Here is a 16,704-nt window from a genome sequence, read left to right on the forward strand (position 1 = left end):
GAATGTGCAATTTATAAATATGCATAAAATGAATACAAATGCCAATTGTTCCAAGTCTGATTTTTGTGCTGGCTCCTAGATCCTAAGAAACTTTGTTAAACCCTGATGTAGGCAGTAAGGGTTCACATGCAAAGCGTGTGCTAATCAGTTAGTGCATGGCAATGTAGCTGCATTAACCAATTAGCACAGAACACACTCACTCTCTGCTCCTAGACCTGCCCCCAGCACTAAAAACTAAATTGTATTTTTTAGTGCATGGATAGTGTGCGCCGATCCCAGAGTTACCGTGGGACGCCTGAGAGTGCCCCATGGTAAGGTATTTTTTGCTGTGGTAAGCACACATTAGCGTAAAAGGGCCCCTGAGGTTTTTTTTTAACTAAACAGTTTGAAACAAAAAATAAATGTCCAAAAATGGGGGAAATTCTCCAAAAATGACCCCAAAACAATCAGAATTTTTTTCCATACATATCCCTGGTTGCCCCTATTACTATATAAAGTTTATACTACATTTGCTTACTAGCCAGAGAAAACCAAAGAGTCAATAATCAAACATTTGCTGCGGTGAAAATTGCTACCATACAGGTTGTGTGCACTACCCCTCATTTTCCAAGGGACACTCCATGTGATGGTTCCATTAGAAAATGAGCTTGTAATCTCTTGAATACAAAGCATTCCTGGCTTTGCAGGGAGTTTCATGATTGCTTTCCCTGTGAATACTACTTTTGTCTTTTTATAGTTTTTACAATGATACTTCATCTAACTGTGTAGCAATAAGGTTTCATGCTTGAGTTTACTCATAAGATTCCTCTTGGGCAAGGTGTCACATTCAATGATAGAAAAATATGTTGTGGTTCTGAAAATATACAGGCCAGGAACTAAACTTGACATGTGACTACATTCCTGACTTTCAGTTATGAATGAATTGATCAAAACTCCCAGACCTTTTCTGTCTGGGCTATCCCCTTGATTCTATAAAAGCTGCCAAAAATTGTGTGCACAAATTTAGGTGTGGTCCTGATTTGCATGCATAATTTATTAGAGCAACAAGCCAACAACTGGATTTTTAACAAGCAATTATTGGCACTAATTAGATTTAAATGGGACTTGCGGGAATGTGCCTAAAATTTATGAGTGGCCTGAAAAAGGGGGCATGGAAATGGGATGGTCATGGATGTGTGTAATTATAGAATAACTAGTAAAAAAAGGCCAGTTTCTCAAAAAAAAAATGAAACGGGCGCTAGCAAGGCTATCTTGTAACGGTGATTAAGTTTTAAGGCTCTCGTCACGATTTCTCCTCTCTCCCCTGCCCTTACCTCCATGTCCAGCGATTCTTCCCTCCCCTCCCATCCCCTCTGTGTCCCGCGATTCTGGCCTCCCCTCCATGTCCAGTGATTCTCCTCTGCCCTGCCCTCCCCTCCGTGTACCGCGATTCTCCTCTGCCCTGCCCTCCCATCCATGTCCCGCGATTCTCTCCTCTCCTCCCATCCCATCCATGTCCAGCGATTGTCCTGTGCCCTGCCGTCCCCTCCCCTCAATGTCCCGTGATTCTGTCCTCCCCTCTATGTCCAGCAATTGTCCTGTGCCCTGCCTTCCTATCCGTGTTCCGCGATTCTCCCCTCCTCTCCCCTCCCCTCCATGTCCCACGATTCTCCCCTCACCTCTCATCCCCTCCATGTCCAGCGATTCTCCTCTGCCCTGCCCTCCCATCCGTGTCCTGTGATTCTCTCCTCTCATCCCATCCATGTCCAGCGATTCTCCTCTGCCCTGCCGTCCCCTCGATGTCCCGCAATTCTGTCCTCCCCTTCTTGTCCAGCGATTGTCCTGTGCCCTGCCCTCCCATCCCTCTCCTGCGATTCTGCTTTCCCCAGTGATTCTCCTCTGCTCTGCCCTCCCATGCGTGTCCCGCGATTCTCTCCTCACCTCCCATCCCATCCATGTTCATTAATTCTCCTCTGCCCTGCCCTCCCCTCACCTTGATGTCCTCTCCTCCATGTCCTGTGCCCTGTCCTCCCATTTGAGTCCCGCGATTCTGCCCTCCCCAGCGATTCTCCTCTGCCCAGGCAGGTTGGGCGTGCGTCCCCTCCCCTCCAGCGTTCCGTTGCCTTCACTTGCTTGTGTTCGTAACATCCTGACGTTGGCTCGCCTCCAGCATTCCCTTCCCTTTCACTGTTCCGCCCTCCTCTGACGTCATTACGTCTTTATGCGAGGGAGGGACAGTGAGAGGGAAGGGAACGCTTGAGACTTGCTGACGTCAGGATGTTACGAACCCAGCCAGCCATAGAACATTGACGGTACAAATTATTATATTAGATGGTGCTCTGCACATAAATTTAGAAACAGCCATTTGCACTACATTTTCATTTGTGCAAATGGTGGCACCTAAATTTATGAGTGACCATAAACACTTAAGCATTATTCTATAAACCACACTGAAATTTAGGTGTGGCTTATGGAATACCACTTAAGCATTTTTTTCTGCAATTATTTTTTAGGCACCATTTATTGAATTTACCCCTTTATGTGCTTATACTTATATAATGTAAAAATGTAAAACAAATATATATAGGAAACTAAAAAACTTAGGGCCCTGTTTACTAAGGTGCGTTAGCATTTTTAACGTGCCTACAATTAGCGCACGCGCTGTGTAGGTGCCTATAGGAATATTGTTGGCGCATACATGGTTAACGTGTGTTAAAGACACTAACGCACATATAACGCGGCTTAGTAAACAAGGCCATTAATATAATACAATTTTAAAAACTCTAATTGAAAAATGATCAACTAAACAGACTAATACATAGTCATACTAAACTACATTATATATATACAAATGTTTATACATTTATTTATGCTTTCTATGTTTTGGTGGTGGTATCCACCGAAACATGAGCCTTGTTGGGTCCCTATAGCTGATGCTTTTTAATAAAGAAGTACTTCTGTTCCTTCCCTATGGCTGGTGGTCATTTGTGTCATCCTCTACTTTTCTTGGATTTTATGAAAGTGATTCCCCCATCCATTGGCAGTTTTCTGCCCGTTTGCAATCAGATCCCATGATCCTTCATTCACCACTACCCACAGATTTTTTTTCTTAATTTCATATGTCCTTTCAACTTCCTTAGACATGTCACTGCAGTGATAATCCTCAAAACTATCAAAAGGGTTTGTTTTTAACCTCAATATTATCAGAAGTATTAGTTCAACACAGAGGTAATTAGTGAAAGTATTCATCCACATTACTTTTAGTTTATTTGAATATAATTCCTTCAATGAGTGGATACTCTTAATGGAAACTAGTTCCAGTACTTGAATATATTTTTGCATAATCTAATCCCAAAACTATTTAAGGCAAATAGTTTTTGTTTCTTATTTACATTTCTATGAAAAATATTAATTTTAAATAATTGTCAGTGTTGATAGTGACATGAAATCATGACGTTTTTGCATGGCTTCTCAGGGAAATAGTTTTTAAAATTGAAAACAATTGTTGAGAGAATAAAATGAGCTCATTTAAAAGAATCCATGCTTCATTTCAGCACTAAGGGCTCCTTTTACAAAGCGGCACTACTGATTAGCATGTGCTGAATGCAAAGGAGCCCATGGGAATTAAATGGTCTTCTTTGCATTCAGCTTGTCACTAATCAATAGCGCCACTTTGTAAAAGGAGCCCTAATCTGCAGGGCCGCTGAGAGGGGGGGACAGGGGGAGCAAAATTCCCAGGGTCCAGGCCACCAAGGAGGGCCCGACACCAGAGTCTCTCACCCTCTCCTGCTCCCAGGCTGCTGGTGCCGCAGTCCTGTCTCCACCTGCCTACCCTCAGCTCCCTTCTGTCTGTCGTCCGACCCCCTGCTTTAAAAAAAATCTCTAAAGCAGCAGTGCAGCGCCTTCTCTGCGAAAGTGGCAGATCGCGTCAGGTGGGCCTTCCCTCACTGTGTCCCACACTCCTCTGATGTAACTTCCTATTTCCGCGAGGGTGGGACACAATGTCAGTGAGGGAAGGCCCGCCCAAGGCGATCTGCCACTTTCGCAGAGAAGGTGCTGTGCTGCTGCTTTAGAGATTTTTTTTTTAATTTAAATGAAGGTGGTCGGATGGTAGACAGAAGGGAGCAAGAGGGTAGGTATGTGGAGACTAGGAACTGCAGCGCCGGTGGCCTGGGAGCAGGAGAGGGAGGCAACAGCAGTAGTGAATGAGGGGTGGGGGTATCCTCGGGGGTGAGGGGTGGCAGCGATCCTGGGGGGGGGGGGGGCACGGCCTTGTCCCGGGCCCGGTTCAGTCTCTCAGTGGCCCTGTTAATCTGTAAATATATATGGCAACCTCAAGCTTCTGCTTCATCCTCAATCAATTTTCCTTTTTCTATATTTTTCACACCTCACAGGCTTTCTGCTTCTGATGTACCTGAAAAAATTGTTATTGTGAGTTTTAGCCTCTGCAGCAAGTTTTTCTTCATATTCTCTTTTAGCCTTCTTTATTAATGCTTTGCATCTGACTTGCCAGTGCTTATGTTGCTTCTTATTTTCTTCATTTGGGTCCTTTTTCCATTCTTTGAAGGACAATCTTTTGGCTGTAATAGCCGCTTTTACTTCATCTTTTAAGCCTTCTGGTTGTTGTTTTCTTTTCTTTCCACCTTTGCAAGTACGTGGAATGCATCTGGTCTGGGGTTCCAGGATGGTATTTTTAAATAACATCCATGACTGATTTAGTATCCTAACCTTAGCAGCTGATCCTTTTAGTTTCTTTTTAACCATTTTCCTCAATTATTATAGTCGCCCTTTCGAAAATTAAATGCAGCTACAGTAGATTTCTTTTGCAGGTTCATCCCAGATAGTAGCTCAAACTTGATCATGTTATGATCACTGTTTCCCAGGGGACCCAACATCACCATCTCTTGCATTATGCCATGCACACCACCAAGGATCAGATCCAAAATGGTTCCCCCTCTCTTCGGTTCCTGGACCAGTTGCTCCAAGAAGCGCAGCCATTTATTACATATAGAAATTTTATCTCCCTGGCACTCCCTGATGTAACATTTATCCAGTTAATATTGGGGTAGTTGAAATCCCCCATTATTATAGTTATGTCCAATTTGCCAGCTTTCCTAATCTCTGTAAACATTTCTTCATCTGTCTGTTTGTTCTGTCCCAGCAGACGTTAGTACAGCCCTACAAGAATGCTCCTTCCCTTCACACATGGAATTTCTATCCATAATGATTACACGCTGCTATCTGTTTTATGTGGAATGTTTATTTTATTTGACTCAATTCCATCTTTAACATATAGTACACCCCACCCCCCGCTCTCTATCATTGCGATACAATTTGTACCCTGTTAACACAGTGTCCCATTGGTTGTCCTCTTTCCACCAAGTCTCTGAGATGCTTATTAAATCTACCTCATCATTTAGTGCTATATATTCTAATTATCCCATCATATTTTTTAGGCTTCTAGCATGGAATTTCAAATTGTGTTTTTTCCATGGATCTACAAGCTGCTTAGAAGTTGAAAGGGGTAATGTGCATCCTTTATCCTGCTCTCTTATTAAGCACACCTGGCTTACTTTCAGCATTGTTGAAACCTCTCTACTGGAATTCCCTAAATGTCCTGTTTCAATAGTATCCTTCAAGGGTATTCCATAGCGAACCATGCGCTCCTGGACGACTGTCGGCTTTCCCCCCATTCTAGTTTAAAAGCTGCTCTATCTCCTTTTTAAAAGCTAGCACCAGCAGCCTGGTTCCATCCCGGCTAAGGTGGAGCCCATCCTTTCGGAACAGTTTCCCCCTTTCCCAGAATGTTGCCCAATTGCTAACAAATCTAAATCCCTCCTCCCTGCACCATTATCTCAACCATGCATTGAGACTTCAGAGCTCTGCCTACCTTTTGGGTCCTGTGTATGGAATGAGGAGCATCTCTGAAAATGCTACCCTGGAGGATCTGGACTTCAGCTTAAGTTTGGCTTCCAGAACCTCCCTCCCACATTTTCCTATGTCATTGGTACCCACATGTACCAAGACAGCCGACTCCTCCTCAGCACCGCCACCTTTGCACCAGGCAGGCAAGTGACCTTGCGATCCTCATGTCAACCACTCAGCTATCTATATGCCTAATGATCGAATCACCAAGTACAACAGCTGTCCTAACCCTTCCCACCTGGGCAGAAGTTCTTGGAAACATATCCTCGGTGCGAGAGCACTGTTCCGCTCTGTTGTGTATTCCAAATGGGATAAAATTGCAATCAATTACCACAAGTGCTTTTGGAGGGATGGGGCCAAAGTGATGGAATTTTGTACCATCACTTTGCAACAATTTCAATCTTGTTTCATATTAAAAAAAGTAAAAGCATGCTGGCCGATATTCAGAGCTATTTAAGTGGGCAGGAGGGGATCAGGCCCACTTAAATCTCTTTGAGCTGCCCAACCATCAATATTCAGCAGTACTAAACTGGGCAGTGCCACTGAATATTGTCTCTGACTGTCCATGTTGAAAGTTGGCAGGTCAGAGACCATGTGAGTGGCAGCACTGTAGAGGAACCGGCAGTTATGCAAGTGCTGGCAATATTCAGTGCTAAGACCTGCATAGCTGACCCAGCCAAGTTAGGACAGCTCAAAAGCTATGGCAGCCTCATGGCACTACACAAGTACTGCGAGCTGCTGTGAGAGGTCATGGCAGACATTTTCTGAAGGCAGCCACAAGAGGCAGGAGCAAGTGGGCTTCGTTCCTGCTCCCATTGCTCACAACTGGACCACCAGAGATATCAGGTAGGCCTAGGGGGCTTACTGAGACGAGGGGGTTGGAGGGTTAGGTGGTCATCCCGGGGGGGGGGGGGGTTGACTCTCAAGGGCTGTGGGGAGGAGATTGGAAGGAGGAGGGACCTTTCAGTTGGGCCAGAGGAGGCTCAGAGGGGAACAAACAACTTTCTAAGAGTTATATGGGTCCCGGCCGATATTCAGCCAGGGCCCACATAACTGTCTTATGTGGGCCCTGGCTGAATATTGACCAGGAGCTGCATAAGCCCAGTGCCTCACATCAGGCAAATTTACCCCATGCATTCAGTGCCAGAGCCCGCAAATGACCCAGTACTGACTATCTGGGTCTACATTAGCTGGATATGGTAAGAATGTTCTTAAAGAATAAGTTCTTGAAGAAAGGCACACTTAACTGTGCTGCCGAGTGCGTGCACAACACGTGGCAGCTGCTGCTAATACCGGCATTTTTTTGAAGTTTCCTTTGCCGCTGCTTCCGATTTGGGGTGGCAGAATCCGTCTGTGTCCAACACTGCAGGGTCTCAAAACGACCTTCATCAGGGACCTGGAATGTGACTGCCTCTTCCTACAAATGAATACACACTGTGCCAAACTTTTTGAATGCATTAAAGAACTTATTCTTTAAGAACATTTTCTAATTGTGTTCTTCTTTACATCACATACATATGTTCTTTATTATATAAACATAGGATAAATGAGATATAACTTTTTTAGAATGTAATATTCATTTGATCACAAACGTGATACGTGTATCAATGTTTTGATTGAACTAATGAGCAAGAAAAAAGATTAGGTATGAAAACATTGCTCTATGAGGGATGAATGTTTTTTTTTTCTGTTTTTTGTGAAATATGAGAGTAGGGAAGCTTTTCTTATTCTTTAGGATATAGACAGTTTTTTCTTTAATAGATAATACGTTGGGCACATTATTATTGTGGCCACCATTTGATTTGATTAGGAGCACGTGTTTGGTCACTGGCTAATGAACATTTGGAGATATTCTATGATAGAAAAACCCATCCACCCTCTAGAAACATCCTAAGTTTCAATGGGCTGTTCGCTTGGGTGAGTCCAACCTCTGAGAATTTCTCCTTTCACAGTTCACACAAAATATTATCAAGATTCTATTGTGTATTTGAAAGTGTATTTAGCTCTCTATCTATACCCTTTTATAGTTTCCTTGGTTCTTTAATTCCATAGAACCCTGGTTTGTACTTATTGTATATCCTTGGTTACCAGAGGTATTGTGGGGGATAGTATATTTTTGTTTTTGGTTATCATAAGAGGAGTCATACTATCATATTTTCAAGCACCAAAAATCAGCCTAGCAGCAGTATTCTGCCACAATTACAGTCTATTCATGATACTTGAAATTCCCACGTGCAAAGAATTACAGTAAACTATTTGCAACAAAATTGTCAATTGAACTAGTAGCCTGAAGTGATCTTCTAGGAAATATGCTCTGATGCAATGAAGCTGTTGTAATCTTTAAAAAAAAGACAATCGGAATCAATCTTGTCACTTGTGGTTCCTTGGAAAGAGTAGTATCTAAAAGGGCCCCTAAGATGAGATTTTTTTTCCACAGGAGGTGTCATGACACTACTAGGGGATAACTCTAGTGGTACAGACTCTATAAAATTACTGAACCATAAAATTTGGTTTTCTGAGTATATAGCTTTAAATAATGTGATATAAACCAGAGGTTCTCAACTGGTGTGTCTAGTGTATCGTACGGGGCTGGCACACATGCAGAGCAGTGTGGTCACTACCTGTTTTTTTTTTAAAGGTAGCAGTGTCATTCTCATGTCCCCCCTCCCCCCACAATCAAGCACCTCTATCTCAGTTTCTCTCCCCCACTACCCCACATCATGAATGCACACTTTCTCCCATTCCTTCAATCCTCACTACTCTTCCAGCAGCAGCAGCGAAGGAAACACTGCATGGCCCCACCTGGAGCCTCTTCTCTGCCAGGTCCCGAACACGTGTAAATAAGAAGTTGTATTAGCAAGGCAGTACGCAGCAGAGAAAAGGCTCTGGGTCAGCCCAGGCACTGTGCTACTGATGCGGCTGCTGGAAGACTAGTGACATTTGAAGGATCGGTGAAGGTGGAGGGACCTGAGAGAGGATGGAGGAAACCCGAGAGAAGACAAAGGAGAAGTACTGGACTCATGGGGGGGGGGGGGGGGGGAGGCTAAGGGAGAGTGCTGGGCAGACTTATACGGTCTGTGCCGGGGCTGGTGGTTGGGCGGCGGGGATAGTGCTGGGCAGACTTATACGGTCTGTGCCAGAGCTGGTGGTTGGGAGGCGGGGTTGGTGGTTGGGAGGCGGGGATAGGGCTGGCCAGACTTATACAGTCTGTGCACTGAAGAGAACAGTACAAATAAAAAAGTAGCACATATGAATTTATCTTCTTGGGCAGACTGGATGGACCGTGCAGGTCTTTTTTCTGCCGTCATCTACTATGTTACTATGAGAGGAACTGGACTCATATAGGGGGGAGGGCTGAGAGAGAGGTGCTGGGCTCATGGGGGTGTTGAGGGGAGAGGTGCTGGGCTTGTGAGGTGGGGCTGAAGGAGAGGTAGTAGATCTATGGGACCCATGGGAGGCTGTGGGAGAGGTTCTGGACCCATGAAGGGGGCTGAGGGAGAGGTGCTGGAAACATGGGTGGTTGCTGATCTGCACCTGTGGTTGGGGGAGATAGGGTATTTGTAGATGCAGAGCATCTTTATATTTAATTCATAAGAACTGCCATACTGTATCAGAGCAAAGTTCTGTGAGAGTCATGTATGCAGTGTGTCACGTATACGAGCATTATCCATCAGGTATGTCCTGTCCGAATAAAGGTTGAGAACCACTGATATAGACCACTGTTGAAAAGTTGTCATAAAAATAGTAAGTAAACCAATAGCTCAGTGCCTACTGAGATGAGTGTAAACAGTCATGTTTTCTAAAAAAAAAAAAAAAAAGTCTGATTATTGTTGAGCCACTATAGTATCTAATAATTTGGCTATAATAAGAATACTAGCAATAGGATGAAAATTGCTTGGTAGAGTCAAATCAATACTTTGGGTAATGGTGTTAATATAATGTCCAAAGCTTAGCTCGAGTTATCAGCAGCAGGACCCATTTTATTACTATGGACCCTGCTGCAGATAACTCGAGCTAAGCTTTAGTAAAAGACCCCCTAATGAAGCATGAAGAGGACCCTGCAGTTACATGGCATTTAGTAGATGTGTCAACCAGATCTTAAATTCCGAGGAATAAACGTTAAATGTTCTATTACATATTGTGTTGACATTGTAAGTAGTATACTATCAGGCTCATTTTCAAAAGAGAAGGACGCCCATCTTTCAACACAAATCGGAAGATGGGCGTCCTTCTCACAGGGTCACCCAAATCGGTATAATTGAAAGCCGATTTTGGGCGTCCCAACTGCTTTCCGTTGGGGGGATGACCAGAGTCCACGGGGGCGTGTCAGAGGTGTAGCGAAGGCAGGACTGGGGCGTGCCTAACAGATGGGCATCCTCGAGCGATAATGAAAAAAAGAAGGGCAACCCTGACAAGCACTTGGGCGACTTTACTTGGTCCATTTTTTCTTATGACCAAGCCTCAAAAAGGTCCGCAAACTGACCAGATGACCACCTGAGGGAATCGGGGATGACCTCCCCTGACTCCCCCAGTAGTGACTAATCCCCTCCCACCCTGAAAAGAACAACTTTAAAAACTTTTTTGCCAGCCTCAAATATCATACTCAGATCCATCACAGCAGTACGCAGGTCCCTGGGGGGGGGGGGGGGTGGGGAGGTGTGTGTGTGTCAGCAGAGGCATAGCGAAGGCATGGACATCCTTCTTTCAAATATTTTGGATGTCCTGAACTGCCCCCCCACAGGGACGGCCAAATTTCAAGGGAGTGACTGGAGTGGAGAGGAGTGGCCTACTGGTTAGAGCACTGGTCTTGCTCTGCACTGGCTTCCCCTCCTTAGGAAGGAAATCATGTGCAAATGAGCTAACAGCGAGCAGCTCATTTGCATGCAGTTTCCTTCATGCATGCTTGTTCCTTTCCGAATCGCTAAGGGATCAGTAAGGGAAGGGATTTTTCCATTCAGTTAGTGCATCAGTTAGTCCACTGCAGTGCCCCCTAGGGTGCCCGGTTGGTGTCCTGGCATGTCAGGGGGACCAGTGCATTGCGAATGCTGGCTCCTCCCATGACCAAATGAGTTGGATTTGGTCGTTTTTGAGATGGGCGTCCTTGGTTTCTATTATGGCCGAAAACCGGGGACGACTATCTCTAAAGTCGACCATCTCAACATTTAGGTCAACCATCTCTAAGGTTGACCTAAATGTTGAGATTTGGGTGTCCCCGACCGTATTATCAAAACGAAAGATGGACGCCCATCTTGTTTCCATAATACAGGTTTCCCTGCCTCTTTGGGAGGACGTCCTGCGAGGACGCCCTCAGGAAAACTTGGGCGCCCCATTCGATTATGCCCCTCCACGTAGCTCATTTTCAAAAGATTAAAACATTCCAAAAGCAAGACTTCCGGTCTTCCTCAGATCCATGATGGCCGCCTAGGACAGTTGCTCTGGTGTGGTTTAAGTATCTACCTCATATTTCAGGCACTTTATTAGTCTTTTCATGTTTACTGAATGTGGGAGAGCAAGGTGGGAGCTAAGAACAGTAAGACTGATACTGTATTTCCACCTGTGGTGAGTCACAAACGCCCTAAACAAGATCTACCTACTCCTATCAAAATGGCGACGCCTCAGAAGATCTCCGAACTCCTTGATCCCATTATGGTGGCGTTAATTCAAATTAAAACCATGATCCCTGACAGCTCCCTGGCCATTACTGATCTGAAAGAGGATGTGGTGAACATTAAAGAGAATCTTGGTACCCTTACTTAGCAGCAAGATATGCTTGACAGATGGGTGTGACAAAATAAAGTTGATATCTTAAATCTTCAGCAAAGGCCAACCTTATTGGGTCACTTAACAGAGACCTGGAATATGACAATAATAGGAGCCATAGGAGTAATGTACATATTCTGGGTCTTCAGGAGGGAGCAGAAGGTATGGACCCGGTACCGTTTATTGAAAAACTAATTCCACGCTGTTGGGCCTAACTTTCTAACATCAGTTCAAAGTTGAATGTGTGCACAGGGTACCGATGCGAAGGCCTACCTCTTTCCAAGGAACATGTCCTTTTCTGCTCAAAGTGCTACAATATCTGCAGGCGGCCATATTGACAAAGGCCAAGGAAATGCGCAACATCTCTTGGAATGGTGTGAAGCTCACTATCTTGCCGGATCTGGCTCCTGATACTGCAAAAGCGAGGAGGAACTTGCTTGAATTGAGCCCTCAGCTCCATTTGCTTGGATCGCAGTTTGCAGTGTTCTACCATGCAGCGCTATGAATGACTCTGGCGAATTGCATGCATAATTTTGAGTGCCCTGAAGAGTTGAAGAAATTTCTAGTGGAACATGGTCAGTCGGTTCCTTGACTATTACAGTTTCTTGTACATTGATTGTTTTGGCTTGAACTGTTTAGGTTGTGCAGAACAGACTGAGCCATGTGCTGTTGCATACATACAGTACTTCCTCACTGATATTTATCAGAATTTCTAACATAATGGGTGAGAGGGCGAATTTCTCCTCCTCAGCCCACTGAATGCTGACCAAACATTGTGCCTTTGTGACAATGCTTCTGGACACTTTTGATTAACAATTTGGATTAACATGTTTTCATTTGATCTTATTGACCCCACACAGGCGACAGTGTTGTTTGACGATATTATGGTTTGCTATAATTCCTTTAGTACACTTGTTCATGGAATATTATGACCCTTACATGGTTAAGAGGCTTAAAATCCCTTACTGATAAGCACCCAAGTGTATGACCAGGTGTGTGTCTGGGAATGAGTTGGGTTGGATGTGTGTGTATATGCAGTGTGAGCGGATGTAGTGGATTGTAGTGGATTGTGGATTGTAGGTAGGCAATACATGGGTTAGTGCTTAATTTCCATGCTTCTGTTATTTCAAATGCATTTAAGCTATTGGGTATGCCACTCTTTTTGTCATTTCTTCATGACGATTTGTCAAGTACAGTATGGAAGGCCTGAAGATTTTTTCTCTGAATGTTAATTGTCTCAGCAATCAAACGAAAACGTGTCCTGATGTTTCTGAAAAATAAACAAAAACCAAAGCTGATGTTTATTGCCTCCAGGAAACTCATGTGTCTGCTGCGGAAGCTAGCAAACTTGCTAATGGATGGGTGAAAGCCTGCCATGCAGCGCCTGCTGTCGGCAGCAGATGTGGGGTTGCCATTTTACTTAACAAAGCCTCTGCCATTGAAGTTGTGGACTCTTCCTGTGATATGAATGGTAGATGGCAGACACTTACTATAAAAACAGGTGATAAAATACTGACACTAATAAACATATATGCCCCCGCTGGCCGTGCCAGAGGTTTTTTTGCTTAACTCACCACTCTCATGTCTTCCTTCTCTCCCACAGAATTTGTTGTTGCTGGTGATTTTAATCAGGCCATGGACCCGTTGTTAGATGACTTACTGAAATCTAAATCTTGATTGTTCACTACAGATGCTTTCACCTTTTGTTCCACCTTGGGTCATGTGGACCCTTGGAGGTTTCTTAATCCCACTGGACAAGATTTCAGATATATCTCTCAGGTTCACCACTCTTCCTCCTGGACTGACCTTATCCTAACCTCCAAATTGCTTATAGACAAACTGGAATCTGCTTCTGATGGCAATATCCTTAACTTGGATCATGCTGGTATTGATATCACCTTTCAAGATTTTGCCCCTGTGGTTGCTCCTCCATTGTGGAGATTCAACAATGCTTTATTATAGGATCCTGCTTTTGTAACCCAGATTACAAAGGCTATTACTGATTATTATGAATTTAATGATCTATTGCCTGTTACACCTGATATTAAATGGGATGCCCTTAAAGCCACCCTTCGAGGAGTGATCACTGTGTATTCCGCAAAGATGCATAAAGACAGAAGACAGTGTGTTCAAGCTTTAGAGGCCTCCATAGCCTTGCCTGAGTCTCAGCTTGTATCTACATGGGACAATTCTGTCCTTTAGTGCTTGCTGAGGCTCAGGTTTGACTATAATGGCATACTCAGTGAAACAGCATGCAGCAAGCTCTGTCTGCAAGGAGCACGAACATACATTGCTGAGCAGACAAATTGCTTGCATCCTATCTTAAAGGTAGGAAAAATAGGGGCATGATACAAGGAAGGGTGCTATTCTATCTTCTCAAGACTCATTTGTACAATGTTTTCATGAGTTTTACACTAAACTATATTTTTCTGAAGCAACAGATTCCTCAGAGGATATTGAAAACTTTTTGGGAGATCTGACTGCCCCTTCCCTTGACGAGCAATACAAAGCACCTCTAGATGCTCCTATTTCTGGCAAGGAGATACAAAGTGCTTTGTGTCCTTTTAAAGCAAATAAGACCCCAGGTATGAACAGGTTCACAGTGGAATTTTAAAAATTGTTACAGCTTCCACTTCTCCCTAGACTTTTAGAGATCTTTCAATATTTCCTGGATCGGGGAGAAATGAAGGGTACTATCACTGAATCTCTTACTGTAGTGCTTCCCAAACAGGGCAGGGATCCCCTGGAGGTTTCCAATTATCGGCCTATATCACTTATAAATATTGATGCCAAAATTTATGCTAGAGTTCTTGCAGCCAGGGTCTCAGATATAATTTGCTCAGTGGTGTCTTCGTATCAGTCTGGCTTTATCCCTAAACACCACTCTTCTAATAACATGCGACTTTGTTTGCAATTATTGCATTTGAGTAAATCTATCCCCGAGCCAGCCTTCTCTGTTGCACTCAACGCAGAGAAGGCGTTCGATCACGTACAGTGGGCATATATGTTTTCAGTTCTATCTTGGTTTGGGCCTACGCTCATTGCCATGGTTAAAGTGTTATGCTCAAACCCTAAGGACAGATCATACATTAATAATTCCATTTCAGCTCCTAATAGACTATATCATGGTACCAGGCAGAGATGTCCCCTTTCCCCCTCTCTTGTTTTACCTTGCTTTAGAGCCTGTGCTGTGTGCTATCAGTCAATGGATAATGCCCTCGTATACTTTACTATACCTTCCTCTTCCATTCCTGCCTTGCTGTCTCTTAGTCTTATCAACAGATGTGGTGCCTTGTCAGGCTACAAAGCTAATTGGATTAAATCTGAATTGATGCCTATGAACATTCATGCCACCAAGGATCTATTCTCTCAGTTTCCTTTTGCGTGGAAATCCACAAGTATTAAGTACTTAGGTATTATGTTACTCCCTGATATACATTATACACTACAAGCCAATAAGAAGCATGTACTTCAGAAGGTCTCAGTCCTATGTGCCCAATGGCTTCCATTTCACCTCAGCTGGTGGGGTCGGTTGGATACGATCAAAATGTCTATCTCTCCAATTGTTATGTATACTATGTCTATGATTCCATACCTCCTTGCATAAGGCTCTTTCATCCCTTCTGTGGAGAGGTAAATGCTCTTGCATAGCCTTGCTTACCTTACAATTGCATAAGGAGTCTAGAGGAGTCAATTTCCCACATTTCTACAAATACCATACTGGTTTTCATCCTTTGACAATGTGTTTCTTGGCTCTGTGGCGAACTTTCGAGTCCACTGCCTGCATGGCTTCCCTAGAGGCTCTAACACCTGATGAAAATGACTCTGCCACACCCTTATAAATGCAACCTCATTCTGAATGAGTCCAGGTCTGCTTTAACGTTGCTTGACAGCTCATTTCCACATCGGATTGCACAGTTGTCTCTACTCCCCCTTTGGAGGAATCCTCTTTTTACAATAGGTGATCACTCCATAACCTGGCGGGAATGGATGAACAGTGGCGTATGGACTATTGGGCAGGTGGTCATGGAACAAGGGGAATTGTTATCATTTGTGGAGCTCAGATAGAAATTCAACCTACCTTTTTGAAATACTATAAATGGATACAACTATTATTGAACATCAAAAATAGTAAAATCACCCTGGGCACACCTTTGAGCTCTTCAGATTCCGTGGACTTTTGCTTGCAACATGAGCAGAAGGCTCCTTCAGCATCTTCTTATACCAACATGGGTCTCCTGTTAAGGGCACCTCTACATTACAATCCATTTGAGAGCGTGAACTGGGAGTCTCCATTGTACTACAATCTTGGTCTTATATTTGGATGTCTGTTGTCAAATGCTCCGTTTCAGGCTCCCTTACGCAATCTCTGTTTGTGCTTCACAAGCTGATTTGGATCCCTGTGCGCATATTTCAAATGCATCTGCTACCCTCGGCTGACTGCTGGACTTGTCATCAGGTGACTGGGTATTTGGATCATCTTCTTTTCTACTGTTCTTTCCACCACCAGTTTTGGTTAGAGATTTGGGCTAGGATTCAACAGATGCTACATATCGCTGAATCTCTTTCATATGTGCATATTTTTCTCTGGACTGATATTTCTAGTCATCCATCTGCCCTGCAGAATACAGGATATATTACATAACTGGAAATTCTTGAGTGGCTTGAACGTTCATATGTGGTGGTCTTCGTTGTGTCTGATTTACAAATACGAGACCACTATAACAGAGAAATCTGGCTCTCTACGGAGGTTTAGGAACACCTGGTTTCTCATTCTAGCCTTCCTTGACTTCTGAGCTATGTGCCATGACATGCCTGATCATTTGTATTGTACTGGTTAGTATTGTAATGTATATAATTAGGTATGTTTTATATAGCACCTGTGCTATGTATGTCCATTTTAGAATTATGGACAGTTTTACCCATGTAACTTTAATTACATGTAATACCACCTAAACATCTCCATCCTGCTGTATGCTTATGCTACTGATTGTTTCCTTTGCCCTTATTGTACATTATATCTTTTCAATAAACATTTTT

This window comes from Microcaecilia unicolor, chromosome 2 (assembly GCF_901765095.1).
Source record: "Microcaecilia unicolor chromosome 2, aMicUni1.1, whole genome shotgun sequence".
NCBI classification, from domain to species: Eukaryota; Metazoa; Chordata; class Amphibia; order Gymnophiona; family Siphonopidae; genus Microcaecilia; species Microcaecilia unicolor.